Source organism: Zophobas morio, unplaced genomic scaffold (genome assembly GCF_036711695.1).
Source record: "Zophobas morio isolate AGI-343-1 ecotype UQ-CSIRO unplaced genomic scaffold, CSIRO_AGI_Zmor_V1 ptg000011l, whole genome shotgun sequence".
Classification (NCBI taxonomy): domain Eukaryota; kingdom Metazoa; phylum Arthropoda; class Insecta; order Coleoptera; family Tenebrionidae; genus Zophobas; species Zophobas morio.
Window position 1 is genome coordinate 4,027,533 of NW_026972116.1, and position 18,682 is coordinate 4,046,214.

The following is an 18,682-nucleotide window of genomic DNA, read 5'->3' on the forward strand; positions in this document are numbered from 1 at the left end:
AACGTACGTTTATTTAAATTTTTGCGTTGAAAGCTCCAAACGGCGGCTTGCTTTATTGTCGTTGGCATTCTACAATGCTTATATGTCTTTCATCTATAAAGAGAAAAGACTGTTTCATTATTTTCGGCATGCATAATTTAATGTGCTGGAGAAATTATCCTCGTTCTCTTCAAAGTTACATACTTTTTATAATTTGTATCTTCTATTTTACACGTTTTTGTTGGCAACAAAATTAGAAGCATCTATTTTTAGTCGCCAATTAACTTCGTATTTTGATCTTTCATTACACAATGGATGATATAGGAGTATAATATTTTAGTTTAATAAAAATACATTAAATTGGCGTTATGTTTTATCTTCATAATTATTACTCAAACAGAACGTTAACTTGTTTGTTTGTTAATTTTCTGTACCCTAAATTTACACACGACGGTCTGTTTTTTATCATCCCACTTGCTTATTTTTCAAGACTTTCGAAAAAGATCTTGGTTAACTAAATAAATATGAACGATAAACAGTATTTTCACCAAACAAATTATTTCGATTTTTTAGTCCATGGGAATCTAAATAAACTAGATTTTTTTAATACCTGTTTTTAGAGAAGTAAAATTCTTTTGTTGGACGTGGTGCCGCAACAACTCTATTTATATTACAATAGCTTGATTACATTTAGAATATTTAAATTTAGCTCTCTCTAGGTATGCAACTACGTGTTTAATTACTTAACACCGTTTAAAATAGACGACGATGTTTCAATTAAAATATTCATTGTTGTCTTAGTAGATTTGTATTAATTTTAATTTCTTTAATGATGGCTCGAATTTTCAAAAGACGTTTAAATACATGTAATGTAAAAACAACACTTCTGCAAAACAAGATAATTGGAGCAATTTGTTAACATAAATAGTTTGTTATTATTTGTAATGAGATATTTGCTAACATTTAAATATTTATGTACTTTGTGTTGGCAACTGATTAAAACATGTTGATTTTTTGAAGAACGACTTGTAATAAATTATTATTTTATTCTTTTTAACTGAAGTGATGATGTAACAGTCAACTAGCAAATTTACCAAGCTGTTCACCAAAATAATTTTCTTAAAACAATCAAGATTCAAAAATTGAAGCAGCTTCGAAAATGAAGTAAAATACATATTTGTTTTCCACTAATTTTGTTTTTGATGCCCGTGTCTTATTGATCTGATGTCAACATTCCTTTCTATGCAATAGCTAAGAGAAATCTTTTGTTTGTGTTCCTGTCTTTTTGTTGTTTTTCTATAGATCATTTCAGTAGAGAGAAAGACTCCAAACGGCTGTTTTTCCACTAGTGTTAAGATATTGAGGGTAACGACAAAAGATTAAGACCAATGTCTTTTCACCTGTTCCATTTTTTAAAAGAAAGAGACCTAAAACTGTCAAACAATGAGTATTTAAATAGCTTTATATGTTCAGTTCGTGGTTGGTATTTCAGAAATAATTTTTAACCCGTAACGCAAAAAGGGGGCTGTTATAACTGTGTGCTCTTTCTTTCTCTCCCCCCCCCCTCTCTCTCTCTCTCTCTCGCTCTCTCTCTCTCTCGCTCTCTCGCTCTCGCTCTCTCTCTCTCTCTCTCTCGCTCTCTCTCTCTCTCTCGCTCTCTCTCTCGCTCTCTCTCTCTCTCTTTCTTTCTCTCTTTCTCTCTTTCTCTCTCCCTCTCCCTCTCTTTTTCTCATGTGTCATAAACAGTTAAAACAGTTAGAATGAAGAAGTGAATAATTATTATAAAAAGCATTAAATCCAGTGTCAGTTGCCACTCTTGCAAATTGATCAACTTGTTTTTGTAAGAAATCTCAACACCGTTGCAATGAATTATAAATAAAGTTGGTTATCCTACAAATCGTTAATTATCGTCTCTTCAATGGTTTGGCATGGGAAATGTCTAATAATACTATCTCATTTTTATAAAGCAAAAAAAAAACTGGCCTCACTTTTAGTGGTGGTCCATTAAAATGTCTGAGCTTTAAATCCCTTTGCTTTCGCCTGAATGCTTCCATCTAAAAACAGCCTGACAATTCAACATATGCAGACGCCAGTGCATCAGCAATTCACTGGAAGAAGTCCTAGATCAAGAATTATAGGCAGCCATGCATGTGCTACGGATTAAGATAATGAAGACTAAATAGAAGTGAATCTAATATCTAATTAAATGGCGTTTAGAATCCATCCGGAGCGTTAAGCTAATAGCTGGAGGAATGCAAAGCGACTCTCAGATTATTAATAATCCACATATGGAGTAAATGAGGTGCAACAGTGACAGTTGACGAGGAGAACAGCTGATTTTGACGTTGCCGTCACCGCTTGCGTAAACAATGAAATCGTTCGGTAACTGTGGAGGCGACGACGTTCCTCAATCTTCAGCATCCAACTCACTTGTGAGCTCGTTTTATTAAGGCTTTACTTTCTTTGCTCAAGAGATATTTGCCACGCATAAAAAAGGGGAACTACCGAACCTATAAATTCAATATTTATACCCAACGTTTATTCAAGGGTTCCAGGAGTTAACTGTTGAGTTTTTCCGTTAGAACAGCAGAAATGATTGAAGGGAAATGTGTAGATATATTTTTTTATATATATATTTTATGAACGAAAGGGAGGTGCGACGAAACAAAAAATCGAATTTTCCTATCATCGTGAGTTAATTCAAGAAAATTTATTTATCGTTAAATTAAAATGCAGTTCAGCACAAACTGGTTCAGGACACGTTTATAATGTTTTTACTTCCCTATCATAGATTGTAAAGCGGTTCATTTGACAAGTAGCTAATTTCATGTTGTGTTTTTTCACTTGCCTGTCGCTTGTCTTTTGACAATTTTATGACACATATAATTTCCGAAAGTACGGAACCGATGGCAGTGAAATTAGGGTAAACATTCAGATTTTCCTATGTAATATAGAAGGTGATTATAAAAGATTGTAAGTACATTAAATTGGTTTAAAATTTTGTGAATTTTTGTTCTACTGATTGATGATTACTCGTCGTCACATGCATCTTACAAATACATAGAATTAGAGGGGGTAGAATAATAAATCCCGACAAGACACAGTAAGAGGATTTGACTGACCCCAAGGGAAGTGATATCTTGATGTCCGGTATGGAACGTGCGCATTTAGTGCTACGGAAATAACATATTACGAGATAAATTCAAAAAAAGTACACGTTTTAATCAAACGCGTTTATTAATAAAATTGTTTCTCAATTAGTCAAAAGCTTATTGTTGGCAGGAAAGTTTACATATCTTTATCACGAATTAAATAATGTAATTATTTAATAGAAGACATTCGCACATTCACACTGTAAACAGAAAAAGATGTACTAGTGGACGATTTTATCATATTTCTGTTGCAACCGAGATAATGAAATTATAAGTTCATAAGCAGGACTGAGAATACTGTCCAAAGTAATCATTTCCTCTGTAACAATATTTATTATTTATTTACTGATTTTTGAACTTTTTTTTCTAAAATAATCTGTATTAACCTCAACACTGACATCTACGATGTAAGAATGTAACAGCTACAGTGTTTGCTGTTTGGCTGTGCACGCTTGGGAACTGGACATCACAGAAAGACAGAAGATCCCTATAGGTTTCCTTGAGTACAAATAGTGTTTGCGATTATCATTCTACCTTCTCTATTTGAAAAAATTCGTCTAATTTTTTGGAGGAAAAATACAACGAAGGGTCCTTTCATATGAAAACACAAACTTTCAACAAAAACGTGCGCCGCATAATTTTTTATTTCAGTGAAAAAAATTGAGGATGATTTTTGGATAACAAATATTACAAACCGACGTCATTTATGCTTCACTTTCGATCGGCACCCATTTCAAATTTGAAGTTGTGTTATTTGCAAACTCTATTATTATTGGGTCGTAATTTTTTTCCTATAACACGTATTGAAATGATTGCTATTTTATTTTACTAAAAGGTGCGCTTTCAAGGGTAAGTACAAGTGCCTTACCTGAACAAGCACCAATGGTGGGCTACTGAAAGTTAGTTATAATTTTTCTGATTTTGGTAATATTCAGCTGGCTCCTGTGCCAACACCATTGATCAAAGAGAGTTTTTTCCAGGCATTTAGTACTCATACAATAGAAAATGTAACTGAAGTTTTAAGTTCCTGGACTATCATTTTTTGGAGAAAAAATCCTTGAAATAGCAGACTTTCGGAAATAACTTTTTTTTCCCCCTGAAATCGTTAGATTGAGGAAAAAATACAAACTTGAAACTTTCAGGAAATATATAATAAATATTGTTATAATTGATCAGTGAATAAAATCGGCGTGGGTAAACTCAACAATTTATTTCTTATTAATTCGAATTTACACGACTAACTATTACAGCGAAAATAATTCCGGCGCAACTTGACTGGACTCTCTTGACTCAACTGGATAAATAAGAGGTAATCGTTCCCGAAAATGGCCTCTATTTAGACTAATACTTCCTTCTAGATGTGCAGCGATTGGTATCTTTTCGGATTGCCGTTTGCGACTTCCGCTTCCAGGCTTTTCTTTAGCGATCCGCCGCTCGATGGCTGTCATTGACGATGAGTCATCATCAGGGTACAGAACAGAAAGCTCTCGACGCCCCATAGGCGTCGTACCGGGGCGATGTATGGGTTTATGTCCTAACAATATAATACAATATATTCGTATTTTCATGGCAGTAAGTCCGGTATATAGTCACTGGTCCGGTTCTGTTATTTTCACCTTACTAAGAGATATAATTTTTTTAATGGTAGTCTCAGAAGATATTAAATTAAGTTACAGCTCACGAAACGTAGAACAATATATGTATTTAGAATTTAAAAGAATGTTTTACAACAGTACTATTTATTAAAAATAAAGTAATATTTTCAAGACGTACGTAAGTATATGAAAATTTAAAAACAATTCATTTCATTCAGTGTAATAAAAGGGAAAATAAAAAATTTAACTCCAATCATAATGTTATGTAATACGTTTATTTATGTATTGCTTACTTGGTTTCTGGTGACTTTTTACAATTTCGAAGTTGTCAGAGCCTGATTATCTTCATTCTTTAAAGTATTACAAAAAGACGTACAAAATTAGAATAAAGTCTTGTATTCTTGATTGTGATAAAATTCATAAATCTTTTTGTAGCTTCAACATATGTTTTTGAAACAAAAGAGAATTTTATGCTCGGAATTTGTTCTAAATTAGAGTAATATAGTAAATATTAATTTGACTTTGTAAATTAAGACAATATTTTAATTGCAATAAAGCATAATTAATTAATTTAATGGTAGTCCCAGAAAATATAAATTAAGTTACAGCTCACGAAACGTAGGTGTACAAGTAAGTTTCTAACAATAAATATCAATTAATTTTTGCGTAGACATAGTCTAAATGATGTTGCCATTTTCAAGATCTATTAGAAGACCAAGAAAATTAGTTGGTGTTGAAAATTGAAAATTTTTTGTTGAAAATCTTCATTATCAACAAACGTAGCCTCCGAATCAGCATTTGTTTTATTGATAAAGAATTTGAAGTACATATTTGATATTCTTATAACTAATAATCAATTTGTTATATTTACACCACCAGAAAAATTCTTTGATAACTTGTTTTCTACGCAGATATAGCTCGGATTCGCAGTGAGCACTTAGCACTAAGATATTTTGACAAATCATTTATGTATCATATGAATATTAGGAGTCTCAAGACAGACCCATGAGGAACCCCAATATCCATGTCCCGATTCGAAAACTGGTTTTTTCCTATTTTCACACACATTTGTGTTTGTGTAGATATGAGATCAGCCATTCTAAAAAAAATGCCCCTTATACCCACAACAGATCATTTTTGTTAGGCTAAATCTAGATTTTTACTATCAAACATTATCGACAAATCAAAAAATACACCGGAGACGTGCTTCTTATTATCCAAACACTTTTGTACATATTCAAGGTTGTAAAAAATGGCACTTTCGATTGACCCCCGCCTAAAGCCATGTTGACATTCAGATAAGATGTTATATTTTGTTAAAATGACAATAGTTTGTTATCTATACAATTTTCTAGTATTTTAGAGACAATACTGGTTACTGAGCCGGGTCTGTAGTTTTCTGACTTAGTGGAGTCTCCATTTTTTAATACCGGTGTCACATTTGTTGTTTTTAAATCTGCAGGATATTGTCCCAATTTGATTGACCGACTAATAAGGAAAGAAACAGCTATTGCGTTTTTAAGTGTTTTTATTAGCTTAGTGGATATGTAGTCAAAGTATCATTCAAATTTATAGCAAAATGTTTTTTCTGCTTGTTTTGCCTGTTTTTTCGTTCCTTACTTTCCAAGTAGTTTTTATTGGATTGTTAAGAATTCGTTGTCATTTTATTATAAAACATTTAGCAGCCTTTCTTTGGATATAATGTGGTCATAACTCTAGATACTTATTAATTAAACTAAACAGATCTTTTATATCTCTGTTCAATTTAATCAGAGAAGGCGTTATCCAAAAGGGTTTGCTCGTATTTAGCGAATGTACAGTCTTAACTGTACATTTATATTTGACTCGTATCTAAAAAGTTCTTCAGCTGTGTATAATTGCAAATAATTTTTTGTGCTGGTCTATATTTGCCATTATTCCTTAGATTACATAATTAAGTCAGTAGAGAGCTCAAACACTAGCGCAAAATGGTCACTCAAGTTGACATTTTGTACAGTCATCTTACGTAATTTGTTTGAAAATGTAATTAACGTGTAATCTAATTTTGAAATTGATATTACAAGATTTTTAATGGTTACAATTCGATGAGGTTCGAGATTTGTACAATTTAACTTATAACATAACTAACTATATATAAAGGAGATTCTTTAATGAAGATTTTTTTGGAAGTTGTTAAATAATAATCAATGTTTAAAGTAACACGTTGCGAATAATTGCTAAAACAGTAATTCAAAATTAACCTCATTTGAATTAAAGATACATCTACTCGACCACATGAAGTTCTATACACTTACATTTACAATGCAAACGTTGTTACTGCTAATTTTTCCCTTAATCGCATAAATTTCTATTTCAATGGAAAAATTAGTCAATCCAGCAGATTGGATGTTGTTTCGTTCATAAATTGAGACACCCCCAAGGTTATAGGATTATTTGCAAAAGTAATTAGCTAGGACGTAGCCCCCAATTTGGGCAGTGTCAATACATATTATTATTGCTATACCAATGTTTCGTTAAACTTAAACAGAGAACTTCTGATTTATTGCTGTATGTTAGGATCTCTAATAAACTAATTTTATTGAGTATGTACCGTATATTTAAGCATATCAACTTAAAAGTCAACTGGTTTTTCTCATTTACATTGCTTAAACTAAGATTTTGTGAATGGTATAAGTCCTCCTCGAAAATATATTTCAAGCGTCTAACTGTCACATTGTGTGGCCAGAATGTATATTGGAGAATAATAAATGTTGTAAGTCCAGATCAGCACCTTCTTTGAATGACGATTTCTTGATTTGATTTTCAGAATCCACGATTAGACTTGCAACAATAAAATCCTTTTCGGAACATTTTTCTTTTAAATATGTTTCCAACTCAATAGCTGGTTTTACATTTGACACATGAATCCATATATGTTTTTCAGCGCCCACAAGACCGTTTTGTTGTATCTTTTTGGGTTTTTTTCTTTTATTTAACTGATTTTCTTCGATCCGATTATCTTTGCTTAGCTGTTTCTTGTGAGATTGAACTTTTTCTTTAATTTAGTTTTATTAGTGGGTTGTACACGATTTTTGGTATCATTATTAGCTTCTTTTTCAGTATTGATGGTAATAACTAGAGCCATGCGGTTGAAATTTAAAAGCTGCGAATTGACCCCCACTCCGGCAGGCCAGAGGCTTGCAACCGACGTTATGTATCGCAAAGAAAATTACGCGAAAAATAATGTTAGCGGCATGTCAGTTGATGATTTTAAAATCCATATTCACGAAATAAGAGTAATAATAATTTTAATAATGTTCAGGTGTCCGTCTCGTTGACAATAAAACTATTTGTGTGAATTATCAAAAATAATCCATAAGTGAAAAGCGAGAAGCGAGCAAGGCAATTCTATAGCGATCGGCACTGTGGGCCGATAGTGGGGGTAAATAAATTTCGACCGCACAGCTCTACTAATAACTGTTTCTGGGGAAGCATCTAACAATTCCTGTCCCTCTTCTTTTGAGGATTCACATCCGTCATTTTTTTACCTGCCAGCAACATTTTCCGTCCCTCGGGAGGTTTTCTTTAATTAGATGGCTTAATTTAGCCTCCAGATCAACAATTTTGATAAACATTGGTAATGTAATTTTAGTCACTAGTTTTTAATTTCAGTTATGGATAAAGTTATGATGTCACTGGTAGTTTTCTGTGAACGTGTATTGTAGTTTAATAGTTGTTTTTGGAAAATTAGAAGAATAATTAATAAATAGTCTGCTGTGAGCGAGGTGTGTAGGTGTGAGTGAACGAACTTCTTATTACAAAACTATATGTGATAGGATATTGTTTCTGGTTAAAATTTCTCATTTTTGAAAAAAATCTTTTAAAGAATTATCCTGTTTTGGACTTTTTGTACTGCATATTTACTAGTAGGGATTATTAAAACGTACCTATGTTAATTGTGCACGTAGAAACTCAGTTGAGTAACATAGAAAGAGAAAGCATAAACATGCTTTTGGTACGTTTTTCAAGAAGATTTTGGAACATCATTTCAGGCAATTTTAAAACTACAGTTGAAAAAAAAATATATATAACAAAATAAATTTTTTGAAGAACAATCTTTTACCACCCCGATAATAAATTTAGAAGAAATGTGATTTAATTTCACCCGGCATTTATGTCACGAATATCGATTTATTACTCTCTTTAATGTTATTCTTATTTGCAAAAAAATATGTGACGTTCAACGTAACTGTGCCAAAAACTACTCCCAGTTATTTACGATGTGATTTAATCAAAATAAACATTTTTTAACAACTTGGACGTGTGTAAATAATTTAAATAAAATACGAGAAAAAAATATTTAATCCGACTTGTAGATTAAGAATTCCAGAATATATTTTTGTGTAAATTGAAAATGAAAACATATATTTGCTTCAGAAGATATATTTACTAGAACACTTTGCTTCTTACGATTACAAATATACGTTTGGATGGAACTGAGACGTTTATTGCTCGAATAAAACCACTCTAGTTAAAATATTTAGACACAGTTGAAAACACCTGAAGCAAGTAAGACGTCCGTTTTTAAAAATCAAACACGTGCAGGCTTCGCACCTAAAAATACACTACAGTTACTAAACCACAGTAATAAAACCGCAACAATTATTTGTTTTAACACCACTATTCGTCCAGGATGTAAACGATATCGTTGACAGTCAAAGCTGCTATGCTTGTCCAAATATTTACAAAGGACGTCCTGGAACTATCATTTTCTTTTTAACTTAGGTAGAAGAAAGGTAGTAATAAAAGTATAACGTCGGATGTGTCGAGAACACAACGACCTATAACACTGTCTAAATAGTTGACAAGGCGCCAAAGGACCCAATGAGACAATGCCAATACATCCGTCACGTTGCAAATGGCCAGATGTGCACGAACTAGTGCTTACTTACTTACGCTTTAAGATAAGAATTGTTTGGCTGGTTGGTTACTACCGGGTGGCTAAAAAAGGAACTGCTTGTATTGTGTTGTTGTTTATCGATACAAATAGTCGCATGAGACTAGAATAGATACTCGGGCAGTTGTTTGTTAAGAGAATAAAATGTGTGCGATTGTAGCTATGCAAATAATGGCCGTGTAACAGATACTCCGGAATATTTGCCTGTATTGTCTGGTAAGAATAAGGATAAGAATAACGATGCACTGCAAATTTGCACTGTAATAACAGTGATAACAGTTTTTTTTATAGAATATCCAGCCTATGAAATAATTAGGTGTAGTCGCGTTTAGAAGTATGGTTATATGTCTTTAAAATTATCATTAATCATAAATTAAAACGAGTTCGACCTCAAAAACCCATCATTGTTATAACAAATTTACCTGAGAGTGGTTTTTGAAGCCAAGGTGCACTTTTTCGTTGCCTGCCGATTAGCTAAACAATAGAGTTATGTCAGTATATTCAAACTACAATTTTGAATTCATTGAATAAATGCACAGAAAAACATGTAAGTATAAAAAGTACCTACGTAGAAAGTCTTAATTTTCTGATTTTCTGGAATAGGCAGCGTAAGAAAATAAAACTTAACATCAAATTTCACATTTTAATGTGTTGTTTGATTTTCCATGAGTTCATTATTTTTTATATATCTTCTATTAAAGACAGAGAAGCGAACTTCAATTTTCACCTTTAAATAAATTCAGACTATTTACAACTGAAAACTGAGCTCTTGCACTCGGTAAAAACGTCCAATTAGAGATTTGTGTTGTACAAAGGGACACACTTTGATGATGATGTCTTGTGGTAATGCCGTAGTTTATTTCGGATCGCCCTCCTCTGCATCCTTGCATTTAGACTGGATATCTGCGATGATCACAAACAAAGAGGGAACTGATAAGGAAATACCACTCTCAACATGTTTGAGGATGATCTCTCTCCCAATAAGTCCTGCGATCCTCATAACATAAGCCCTATTGCAGTTAAAGTTATGGTTTATCGGTAAGTATTTGAAATGGTATGAAAAGCTTATAGACAAATGTTAATATCACTATAGGACACTTTAGTTTAGCCTCATCACTAGCAACAATTTGTGTATTTCAGAAACGCAAGAACCATGAAAGAACTGGCAAAAATGTGCAGAGCTGGAGTGGATATTTTGCAGAAATCATGATCCTTTCATTGTTTTACAAAATTCTTCCTTAAATTAGCCATTTTGTACGTTACCTACCTATATCGCTGTAACTATACAAAAAGTAGGAACGTTATGATATTTGTAATTTTTTATTTCCTGGGTATAGACTAGGGGAGCGTTGTATTAGGGTCATTTTTTTAAATACAGGATGTTTTTTCTAATTTTGATGAAAAAAAGTATATATTTGGAAACATGAGATAGATTTAAATCAGGTACGCCACGGTTAGGACAAGAAAACTACAACAAAAACCTAACGAAATGTTTATTTAATTGATAAGAATGTATATTTAACAGTCGTATTAGCAAAACATAAAATAACTTACGAAGAACGCAATGAAAATGGATTAATTTAAATTGACCTGTTTTGTACAATATGTATAATGTGCCATTCATCTCTAGCTGCTACTCCCAACTGCTGATTTACAATAAAAACTGATTTTTAAGTTGTAAAGAATTTCTTTCCAGCACGTTGGTACCAATGGTATAAAAGTAAAAGTCCAACTGTATTAGTATTATTATTAGAAGAACTGAGTTTGAGGAAAATATTGATTTAACCATCGTGGTACAAATTTATCATAATGAGCTGATGCTCCATCTTGTTGAAATTGTTTCAGTTAATGGAAAATTATAGATCACATTCCACAAGTGAGTTTTTACAAAAATTTTGCATTTATGTTATTAAAAAGGTAAAAAGTCCAAATATTCAGTTTATAAACGATGCCACAGCATACGCTTACTTTTTATCAATGCTTTCGTCTTTATTTAGTCATCAGTGAGGATGACTTTTATCCTTTGATAAATATCTACAGTTCTGTGATGAAACAACACTTGTGATAAAAGAAGTTTCATCCGGAAACATTCTTCAAAAAATCTCTATCATCAAACAAATTTTTTTGTGCCTAAAGACTCTAATGTTGCAGATTGTGATGTTGTGATTGTGAGAAGAATGTTGAACTTAGTTATTTTTAATATTTTATCTTCCATCCTGTAGGAGGAGATTTCTCAAGCTGGGGTGATAAAACTGGTACTTGATTTGTACTTGCGATTCGTATACAATTTTTATTTCTATTTTGACTGTGTAGGAACGAGTAGATACATAACATCTCATGGTAAAAATAGACATAAAGTGATGATTTGAAAAGAGTTGCATCAATCAAGGACTACTCAAGTTTGACAGAGTACAGTTGAAACAATTGTATTTAGTTAGGAAAACTCATGGACAATAATTTTCCGAAAACGTTTTATATACCTACGGTAATGGTGAAATAGTTGAGAATGAAGAAACGCCATAAATTGTTTAATAGTACATAGTTTGTTTTTTACAACACAGATTTACACAACTTCGGTATAGTCTCAACTCTATAACATTCTTGGGGTTGATTCCTGGTGCAAACATTCGTCTCTGGTTTGTGCACGAATTAATAGCTATTTAACGAACAAGTTTGTTAATAAAGGCGATTAATAATCGAGATATTTTAACGCGCGAGGAACAAGCGCGTTAATGGTCGAGATTATTAATCGCCAATTAACAGTAGAGTTAGTTACAATAGTTTTCCGGTGATCGTAATTAAAAAAAAAATATTGAAAATTCAAAATATGAGTTATGCAACCAAACATACAAGTGAAATTTTTTATGAATAAACATTAGTTGGATATGTCCAAATCACGACGGATGCATAAAGTGGATCGAAGCATAGAATACTTTGGCCACAAGCCTTTTTGGGAAATTTTGGAGAAAGATGCAAGTAATACGGATTTCGAGTACCTTACAACCAGCTTTCCGGCGCACCAAGCAACTGACTCATCGTAGGTTTTTTGTAAAGCATTTTGCTTCTTTCTGGAAGTAAATTTAGTGACCCCACATTTGGGTTTTTCTACTTCCGGAAGAGTTAAAGAATCCATTTCTATGCAATTTCCCATTTTGAATCTTGATTTGGGAAATTTTTGACATTCAGAAATATGACATTTCACGTGTATGTCTGGTTGCCTAAAATCATGCATTAATAGCCTTATTAATGAACTATTTTCGTACATAAATTATGCATTAATCGCCTCATTAATAAACGATCACCGGAAAAGAAACATTAATTGTTAAATAATTCTAAAAACAAACAGATAATATTATCAGAAAATCAGACATCATTAGTAGAAGATTTTTTCTGGAAAAACTTGATGCTGAAGAGTTAGACGGTCTTCAGACTTTAGAAGAAATGAAGATATTTTTGAAAAGTTTACGAGCAAATGTGTTATTAACAATAAACCTTTTTGGGGTCTCATTAGTCATTACAGAAGAATTTTTTTTATAAAATAATTTTCGCAGAACTAATTAACGTACGAGCATCATCCGCTCAATTAGAGCGTGTTTTTTCAAATTGGTAATTTGTGCATTCTCCCTTGAGAACCAGATTAACAAAGGATAAGTCTGAAAAACTTGTTCATATCTATTATTCAGTGAAATTAAAAGATACTAATTCATCAGATTAGTATTAAGTTAAAAAAGTTTATACAGGTTTGTATTTTTAAGATATATTTTTTTAATGAATGTTTGACTAATCTTTAATTTAAAAGTATCTTGAAGATAGCGGAGTCAGAGGTAATACAAGATAAAATGAAAGAAAAGCATTATTTTCGGAATTTAAATTAGAATGTTCTAAAATATTGTCGCAAATGGAGCAAATGTCCCGCGTAGTAATGGCGTTTTCAACGTGCATTAAATTAAGCAAATAACGTAGCAAAATTTAACTACCCAACTCTGGCCTCGACACAGGTAGCCAGCAGTTATATTATAACATTTCAATTTAACCAATCAACCCATGAACTCAGTAATCTCTAAAATCGTTAAGTTGAAAATAGTCTGGCACAAGTTTATTTTTCGTTATCCTCTGTCAGATTTCAGAATTAATTATTGTTATTGTGTGACAGTAATTTTAAATAATATTGTAATTAGTGTCTACCAGTATTAAATATGGTTGAATTTGGTAGCCTGCACTGCTGAACCTAATTCCTGTTTTTATAGAGCTGCTTTGTAAATTTGAGTTTTTACAATGACAATGTATATTACTTATCTTAAGTCTATATATCAAATCGCAAGAATTTTAATTTTTTAGACTCAATCTGAAATGTCTTCTGTTTTATCATATTTTTGCTATAAACATTGTCCAGACTTGAATTTTTTAATTTTTTCTTAACGTAGTAACAAAGACAAGTTTTGTAAATTTTAAAAACTTAAGATAATAGATATTTACGATATGTGTATCGTAATGTGGAATTTTACGATACGCGATGGAAAAATTGTCCAACGAGCCGAAGGCGAGTTGGATAATCCATCAAGTATCGTAAAGAAACATTACGATACAAATATTGTACAACGTTTTATCTACTTTCAATAATTTTCATAATAATTAACACAGATATTTTTGTAATTTTTTAAATTGTGTTTATGGAGAAAAAATAAGGCGGCTAAATTAGTAACCTTAGTTACTGATTTGTTTACGTTTTTCACAAGCGTTCAGTGAAAGCAATTTATGTGCAAAAATTAGTGATTCAGAGGATAATTTGCCTTCTGATATTGAAGTGGCTGCTCAATCTGCTATCTGCTATCGATACGTTAGTTCCTGGTAAATCTAAAGAACGTTACGAGATAGCGTACAAATATTTTGATGAATGGATGGAAGTTAAGAAAATTGGTGACGTTTCTGAACAAGGTGATGCATTCCTATTTTGCTGAACAAGCAGAGAAGTTAAAACCATCCTCCTTATGGTGACGATATTCCATGTTGCGAACTTGGGTGTTGATTACCAAGAATATTGATATTACTGAATATCATCAGGTTGTGGCTTTCTTCTCGGAAATCAGAAGGTTACCGACCCAGAAAATCGTTTATTTTTTCCAAAGAAGAGATAAATCAATTTATTAAGAAAATGAATGATAAGGATTTCTTATTTATGAAGGCAAATTGCAGCTCATATTAATAAAAAACAATCTTAAATTTATATAGTTTCAGGTTGTTTTAATAGTCGGAGTGTTTGGTGCTTGTCGACACGAGGAGATGACAAATTTGACGACACGAGACGTTAGAGCCGAAAAAGAATTTATCAAGATCACCTTACTGAATTCAAAAACTAAAATTATGTGGAATTTGCTATAAGGAGAGGAAATTTTCAGGGAATAATTAACATGTTGCTTGGTCATAGAGGCTGGAAGTCGGATAGCATGGCAGAAGGATATGTTGAAATATCTGTCGAAAATAAGAAAATAATTGCTACGAAAATAATGGGTTCTTCAGTTACTGTGGGTTCAACAAATTAGGTCACGGTGGAGAAGCCCAGCTTCAACATAGGAACAGCGTCTGGAGTTAACTTTATAAATGTTTCAAACTGTGTAATTTATGTTAATAAATGGTTTTGCAACTTTCTTTTCTAAAAGTCACTCTTTACCGCACTAGTGCGGTAATTGTTCCTTTACCGCACTTAGTGCGGTAAAAACTACCATTACAATATCAAAGAAAAACCTGTAATCTGGCACATTACATAATGAAAGTAGATAAATATTTTAACGTTTCGGTGCTTCCAGTGTGGCATTTTTGCACTAAGGTAACGATTATTATTAACGCACCTAGAAATGACGAGTCTATTTCCAGATTTTAGAATCATTACAGAAACGATGATTAACGACCTATCTGTTTTTTTTAACATCTGATGTTCTGTTTCAAGTGTAGAAAATATGAAACTATGTTATTTCTAAAATAAGTGTGTAAAATGCCGGCAAAGTGAATTTCCCGTTACGAAACGAGATATTCAACTCCATCGTAAGAACATCTGGACGTGTTCTTCGTAAAAATCACTCACATAATATTCGATCAGTTGTATTTGGTCTGTCGTCTTCTTGATTAAAACAGTTTGTCTTCCAGAACGTGACCAATGAAAAATAGTTGAACATTTCGCGATTTCCTTTTTGACCGAATGTTTGTTGGTAGGGGTCGACGAAAAATAATCGTACAGTGTTCGGTGCTGCCCTGCGCGTCGTCTGTTCGGTATTTATGTTCACGGGTAATAGAGTCGAATGGTCGTTCTATAAAATAATTGCTTTGGCGAACTCACAACAATAAGAGCACTCTATCCTCTTTGTATTTATGTTCATTGTTATAATTATACCATACCTTGCTTGTTGTTTAGTAAGTCAACATAACATGCAGGTTAATCATGAAACAATCGAGTAATTGAATATACACTTAACCACTGACAACGTTTATTTTACCGATGATTTCAAAGAAAATTCAATTATCGTGTTTCAAAATTAATTGCCTGCTGCAAACGCAGGGCGTAATCAAAATTCATAACTATCGATGTGCACGATAACTGGTCAAACAATAACAATTTCATAACGGTTGCTGGAGACGTACAACTCTTGCTTACAATTAGATTATACAGGGTTTTATAAATGATTCTAAGGGTGTAGTTGACCATGGAATCAAAAAATCCTGCTTCGCTGAAATTATGCCTTATTATGACAGTTCTCACTTGTCATTAATGTCATTTGTAACCTGTCGTTTAAAGTCATCGTTTCCATTGTTTTAACGTTTTTCAAGTATTAAATGCAGTAATTCTCGTTGATCCAAGCTCAAAACAAGAAAACAGTCGTTTTCAAAACTCTTACGAAAATTTTGTTTTTGTGCTAGGAAGCGAAGCCTGTGAAAATTCGTAAAAGAAGAGTATGTGTATTTTGTAACTGCTTCTAGGCAAGAATATCTGGCCAAATATCGTGATTTGATCATTCAAGAAACATGACTAGAGGCTTACATTAGAGACGTAATCAACAGATTTGTTCGAACTGGCAGTGTTGACTTAGAGAAATCTCCTGGAAGACCTTCAGTATCTGAGGAAGTTGTTGAAGATTTGAGATGACTTGAGCAGAATCTGCAGACATCTCTGACAAGATTTCCTCAGCAGTCAGAAGTTCGTGTTGTAACATGAAATTGTACAGTGGGTCCAAAGTATTGACGAAAATATATTGCAGAACATTTTTGGAATTAAAAAGAGAATGAACATGTGGTTTGAACAAAATGGTGAACATGTTCAACATTTACTGTGATGTTTAACTGTAATAAATTTGTTTCTTTTTATTGTATTGAATTAGTTTTATTTTTTAATTAGAAATGAAGCATTTAAGCAACCAGTTATACAGATGCTTGTGGTATTTGTCGTGAGTCATTGGACTTTAGTAAAGTCCATATAAAGTAAGAGGTGGCACGTTTCTATGATCTACTTCGACCCTACAATAATTTGTAGAAAGCCGGTAGTAATATACGTGCGAGCCGAGCCTTGAAATTCGTAACGAGTACTGTGAAGAAAGTTACCAGACGTATAACGTATGGTGTTATATTTCACACTGTGATTAGTTCATTGATTTTTTGAAATAAATATTTTGACATTACTTATCTGATATTTCAAAAAAATTAAGTAAATCTAGCTATTTGCTTTAAATATTGCATGTATGCACGTGGATACTGCTAGCAACGGTTGTTTGAAAAAAAAAATTATTGTCTTTGTTTTATGAATTTTTCGCAATAAAAATTGATTTCCAAACCATTCCTAAATAAATTTCGAAAGAATCTGAAGAAGCGAGTGCCCAATTGATTCCGAGGGAATTGTCTGAAAGATGTCAAAAATAATTTCTTAGTGAATTTTGCAAGTGGCTATGGGAAAATAATGGACAAAGAATTTGCTAGGAAGTTATGTTAGCATACTGCTTAGATTTGGTGAGTGAGAATTAAATGTTCAATCAAATGATTATTTCACAAATCAACTGTTTTCTAGTGTAAGAGAATCTATCCATCACCACTATGGCCAAAATATTCTATGAGAAAATCAAGTTTGTTTTTACTTCACGAGCGTAAGCAAAGGAAGTATTGTAATCGAGTCCGTCGGCCGACTCTCTACGTTTACGTTTTCTCGATCTTTCATGACCCCTAGAAGACGAAGAAATAGGTCTCCCATTTCCGTCTGTCTGTCCGTCTGTCTGCCGTCCCGGATTTTTATTAGACAGATAATCTCCGAAAGTACTGGACCGATTGTTGTGAAATTTTGTACTTATATTAGGAATATCATCTAGATGGTAAAACGCTAACCAGAATTTGTCTAATCATCCCCACCATTAATGCGATGACGTCACTTCAAAATTGTACATAGTAAATGGGTCTTAAATTGTATAAAATAACATAGTCCTATACATGTCGTTTACGACTCCGAATTGAGTTTTTGCCCGAAACGTCCAGATTTTTGGAAAAAAATCAAAATTATAAAACAACATTTTCCAATTTAATTTTGAATGTGCTAACCCGAATGTTTTGAAATGTTGCAGATGTTTTAAGGCTCTAAAGAGCATCATAAATCTTTAGTCAAAATATATTTGGTTATCCCCTCCAAAAACTTGATGACGTCAGCTCAAAAGTTTGTCGAATAAATCCTATTTAAAATGTACAAAATATGAAGCGTCTGTATTTGTGATATATCACTCCATTCATATTTTTCGGATTTGCATATACAGGGTGGTTCAAAAAAATTAATGAATGCGCAAAATTTATTTTATTGATTTACTCAGGAATCACAAAATCGAATGCTTTAAAATCTTGAAGATGTTTTAAAATTATCATAAGCATGGTAAATTTTTGATCAAAATGTATTTGGTCGTCCCCCCTAAAAAGTTTATGACGTCACTACAAAATTTTGCTGAATAAATCCTATCTAAAATGTACAAAATATGGTGAGTCTCTTCTTGTGATTTATCATT

General features: G+C 32.5%; 1 protein-coding gene and 1 long non-coding RNA gene across 4 annotated transcripts in view; both read left to right on the forward strand.

Annotated features, from left to right (window-relative positions):
• The window catches only part of LOC135127422 (uncharacterized), a 45,658-nt gene that overhangs the window by 7,721 nt on the left and 19,255 nt on the right, over window positions 1–18,682 (forward strand). The window lies entirely within an intron of this gene.
• Window positions 14,382–15,308, forward strand: LOC135127421 (uncharacterized). The gene is made up of 2 exons (XR_010280225.1): window positions 14,382–14,844; window positions 14,898–15,308. It is a non-coding gene; the product is annotated as an uncharacterized LOC135127421 (long non-coding RNA).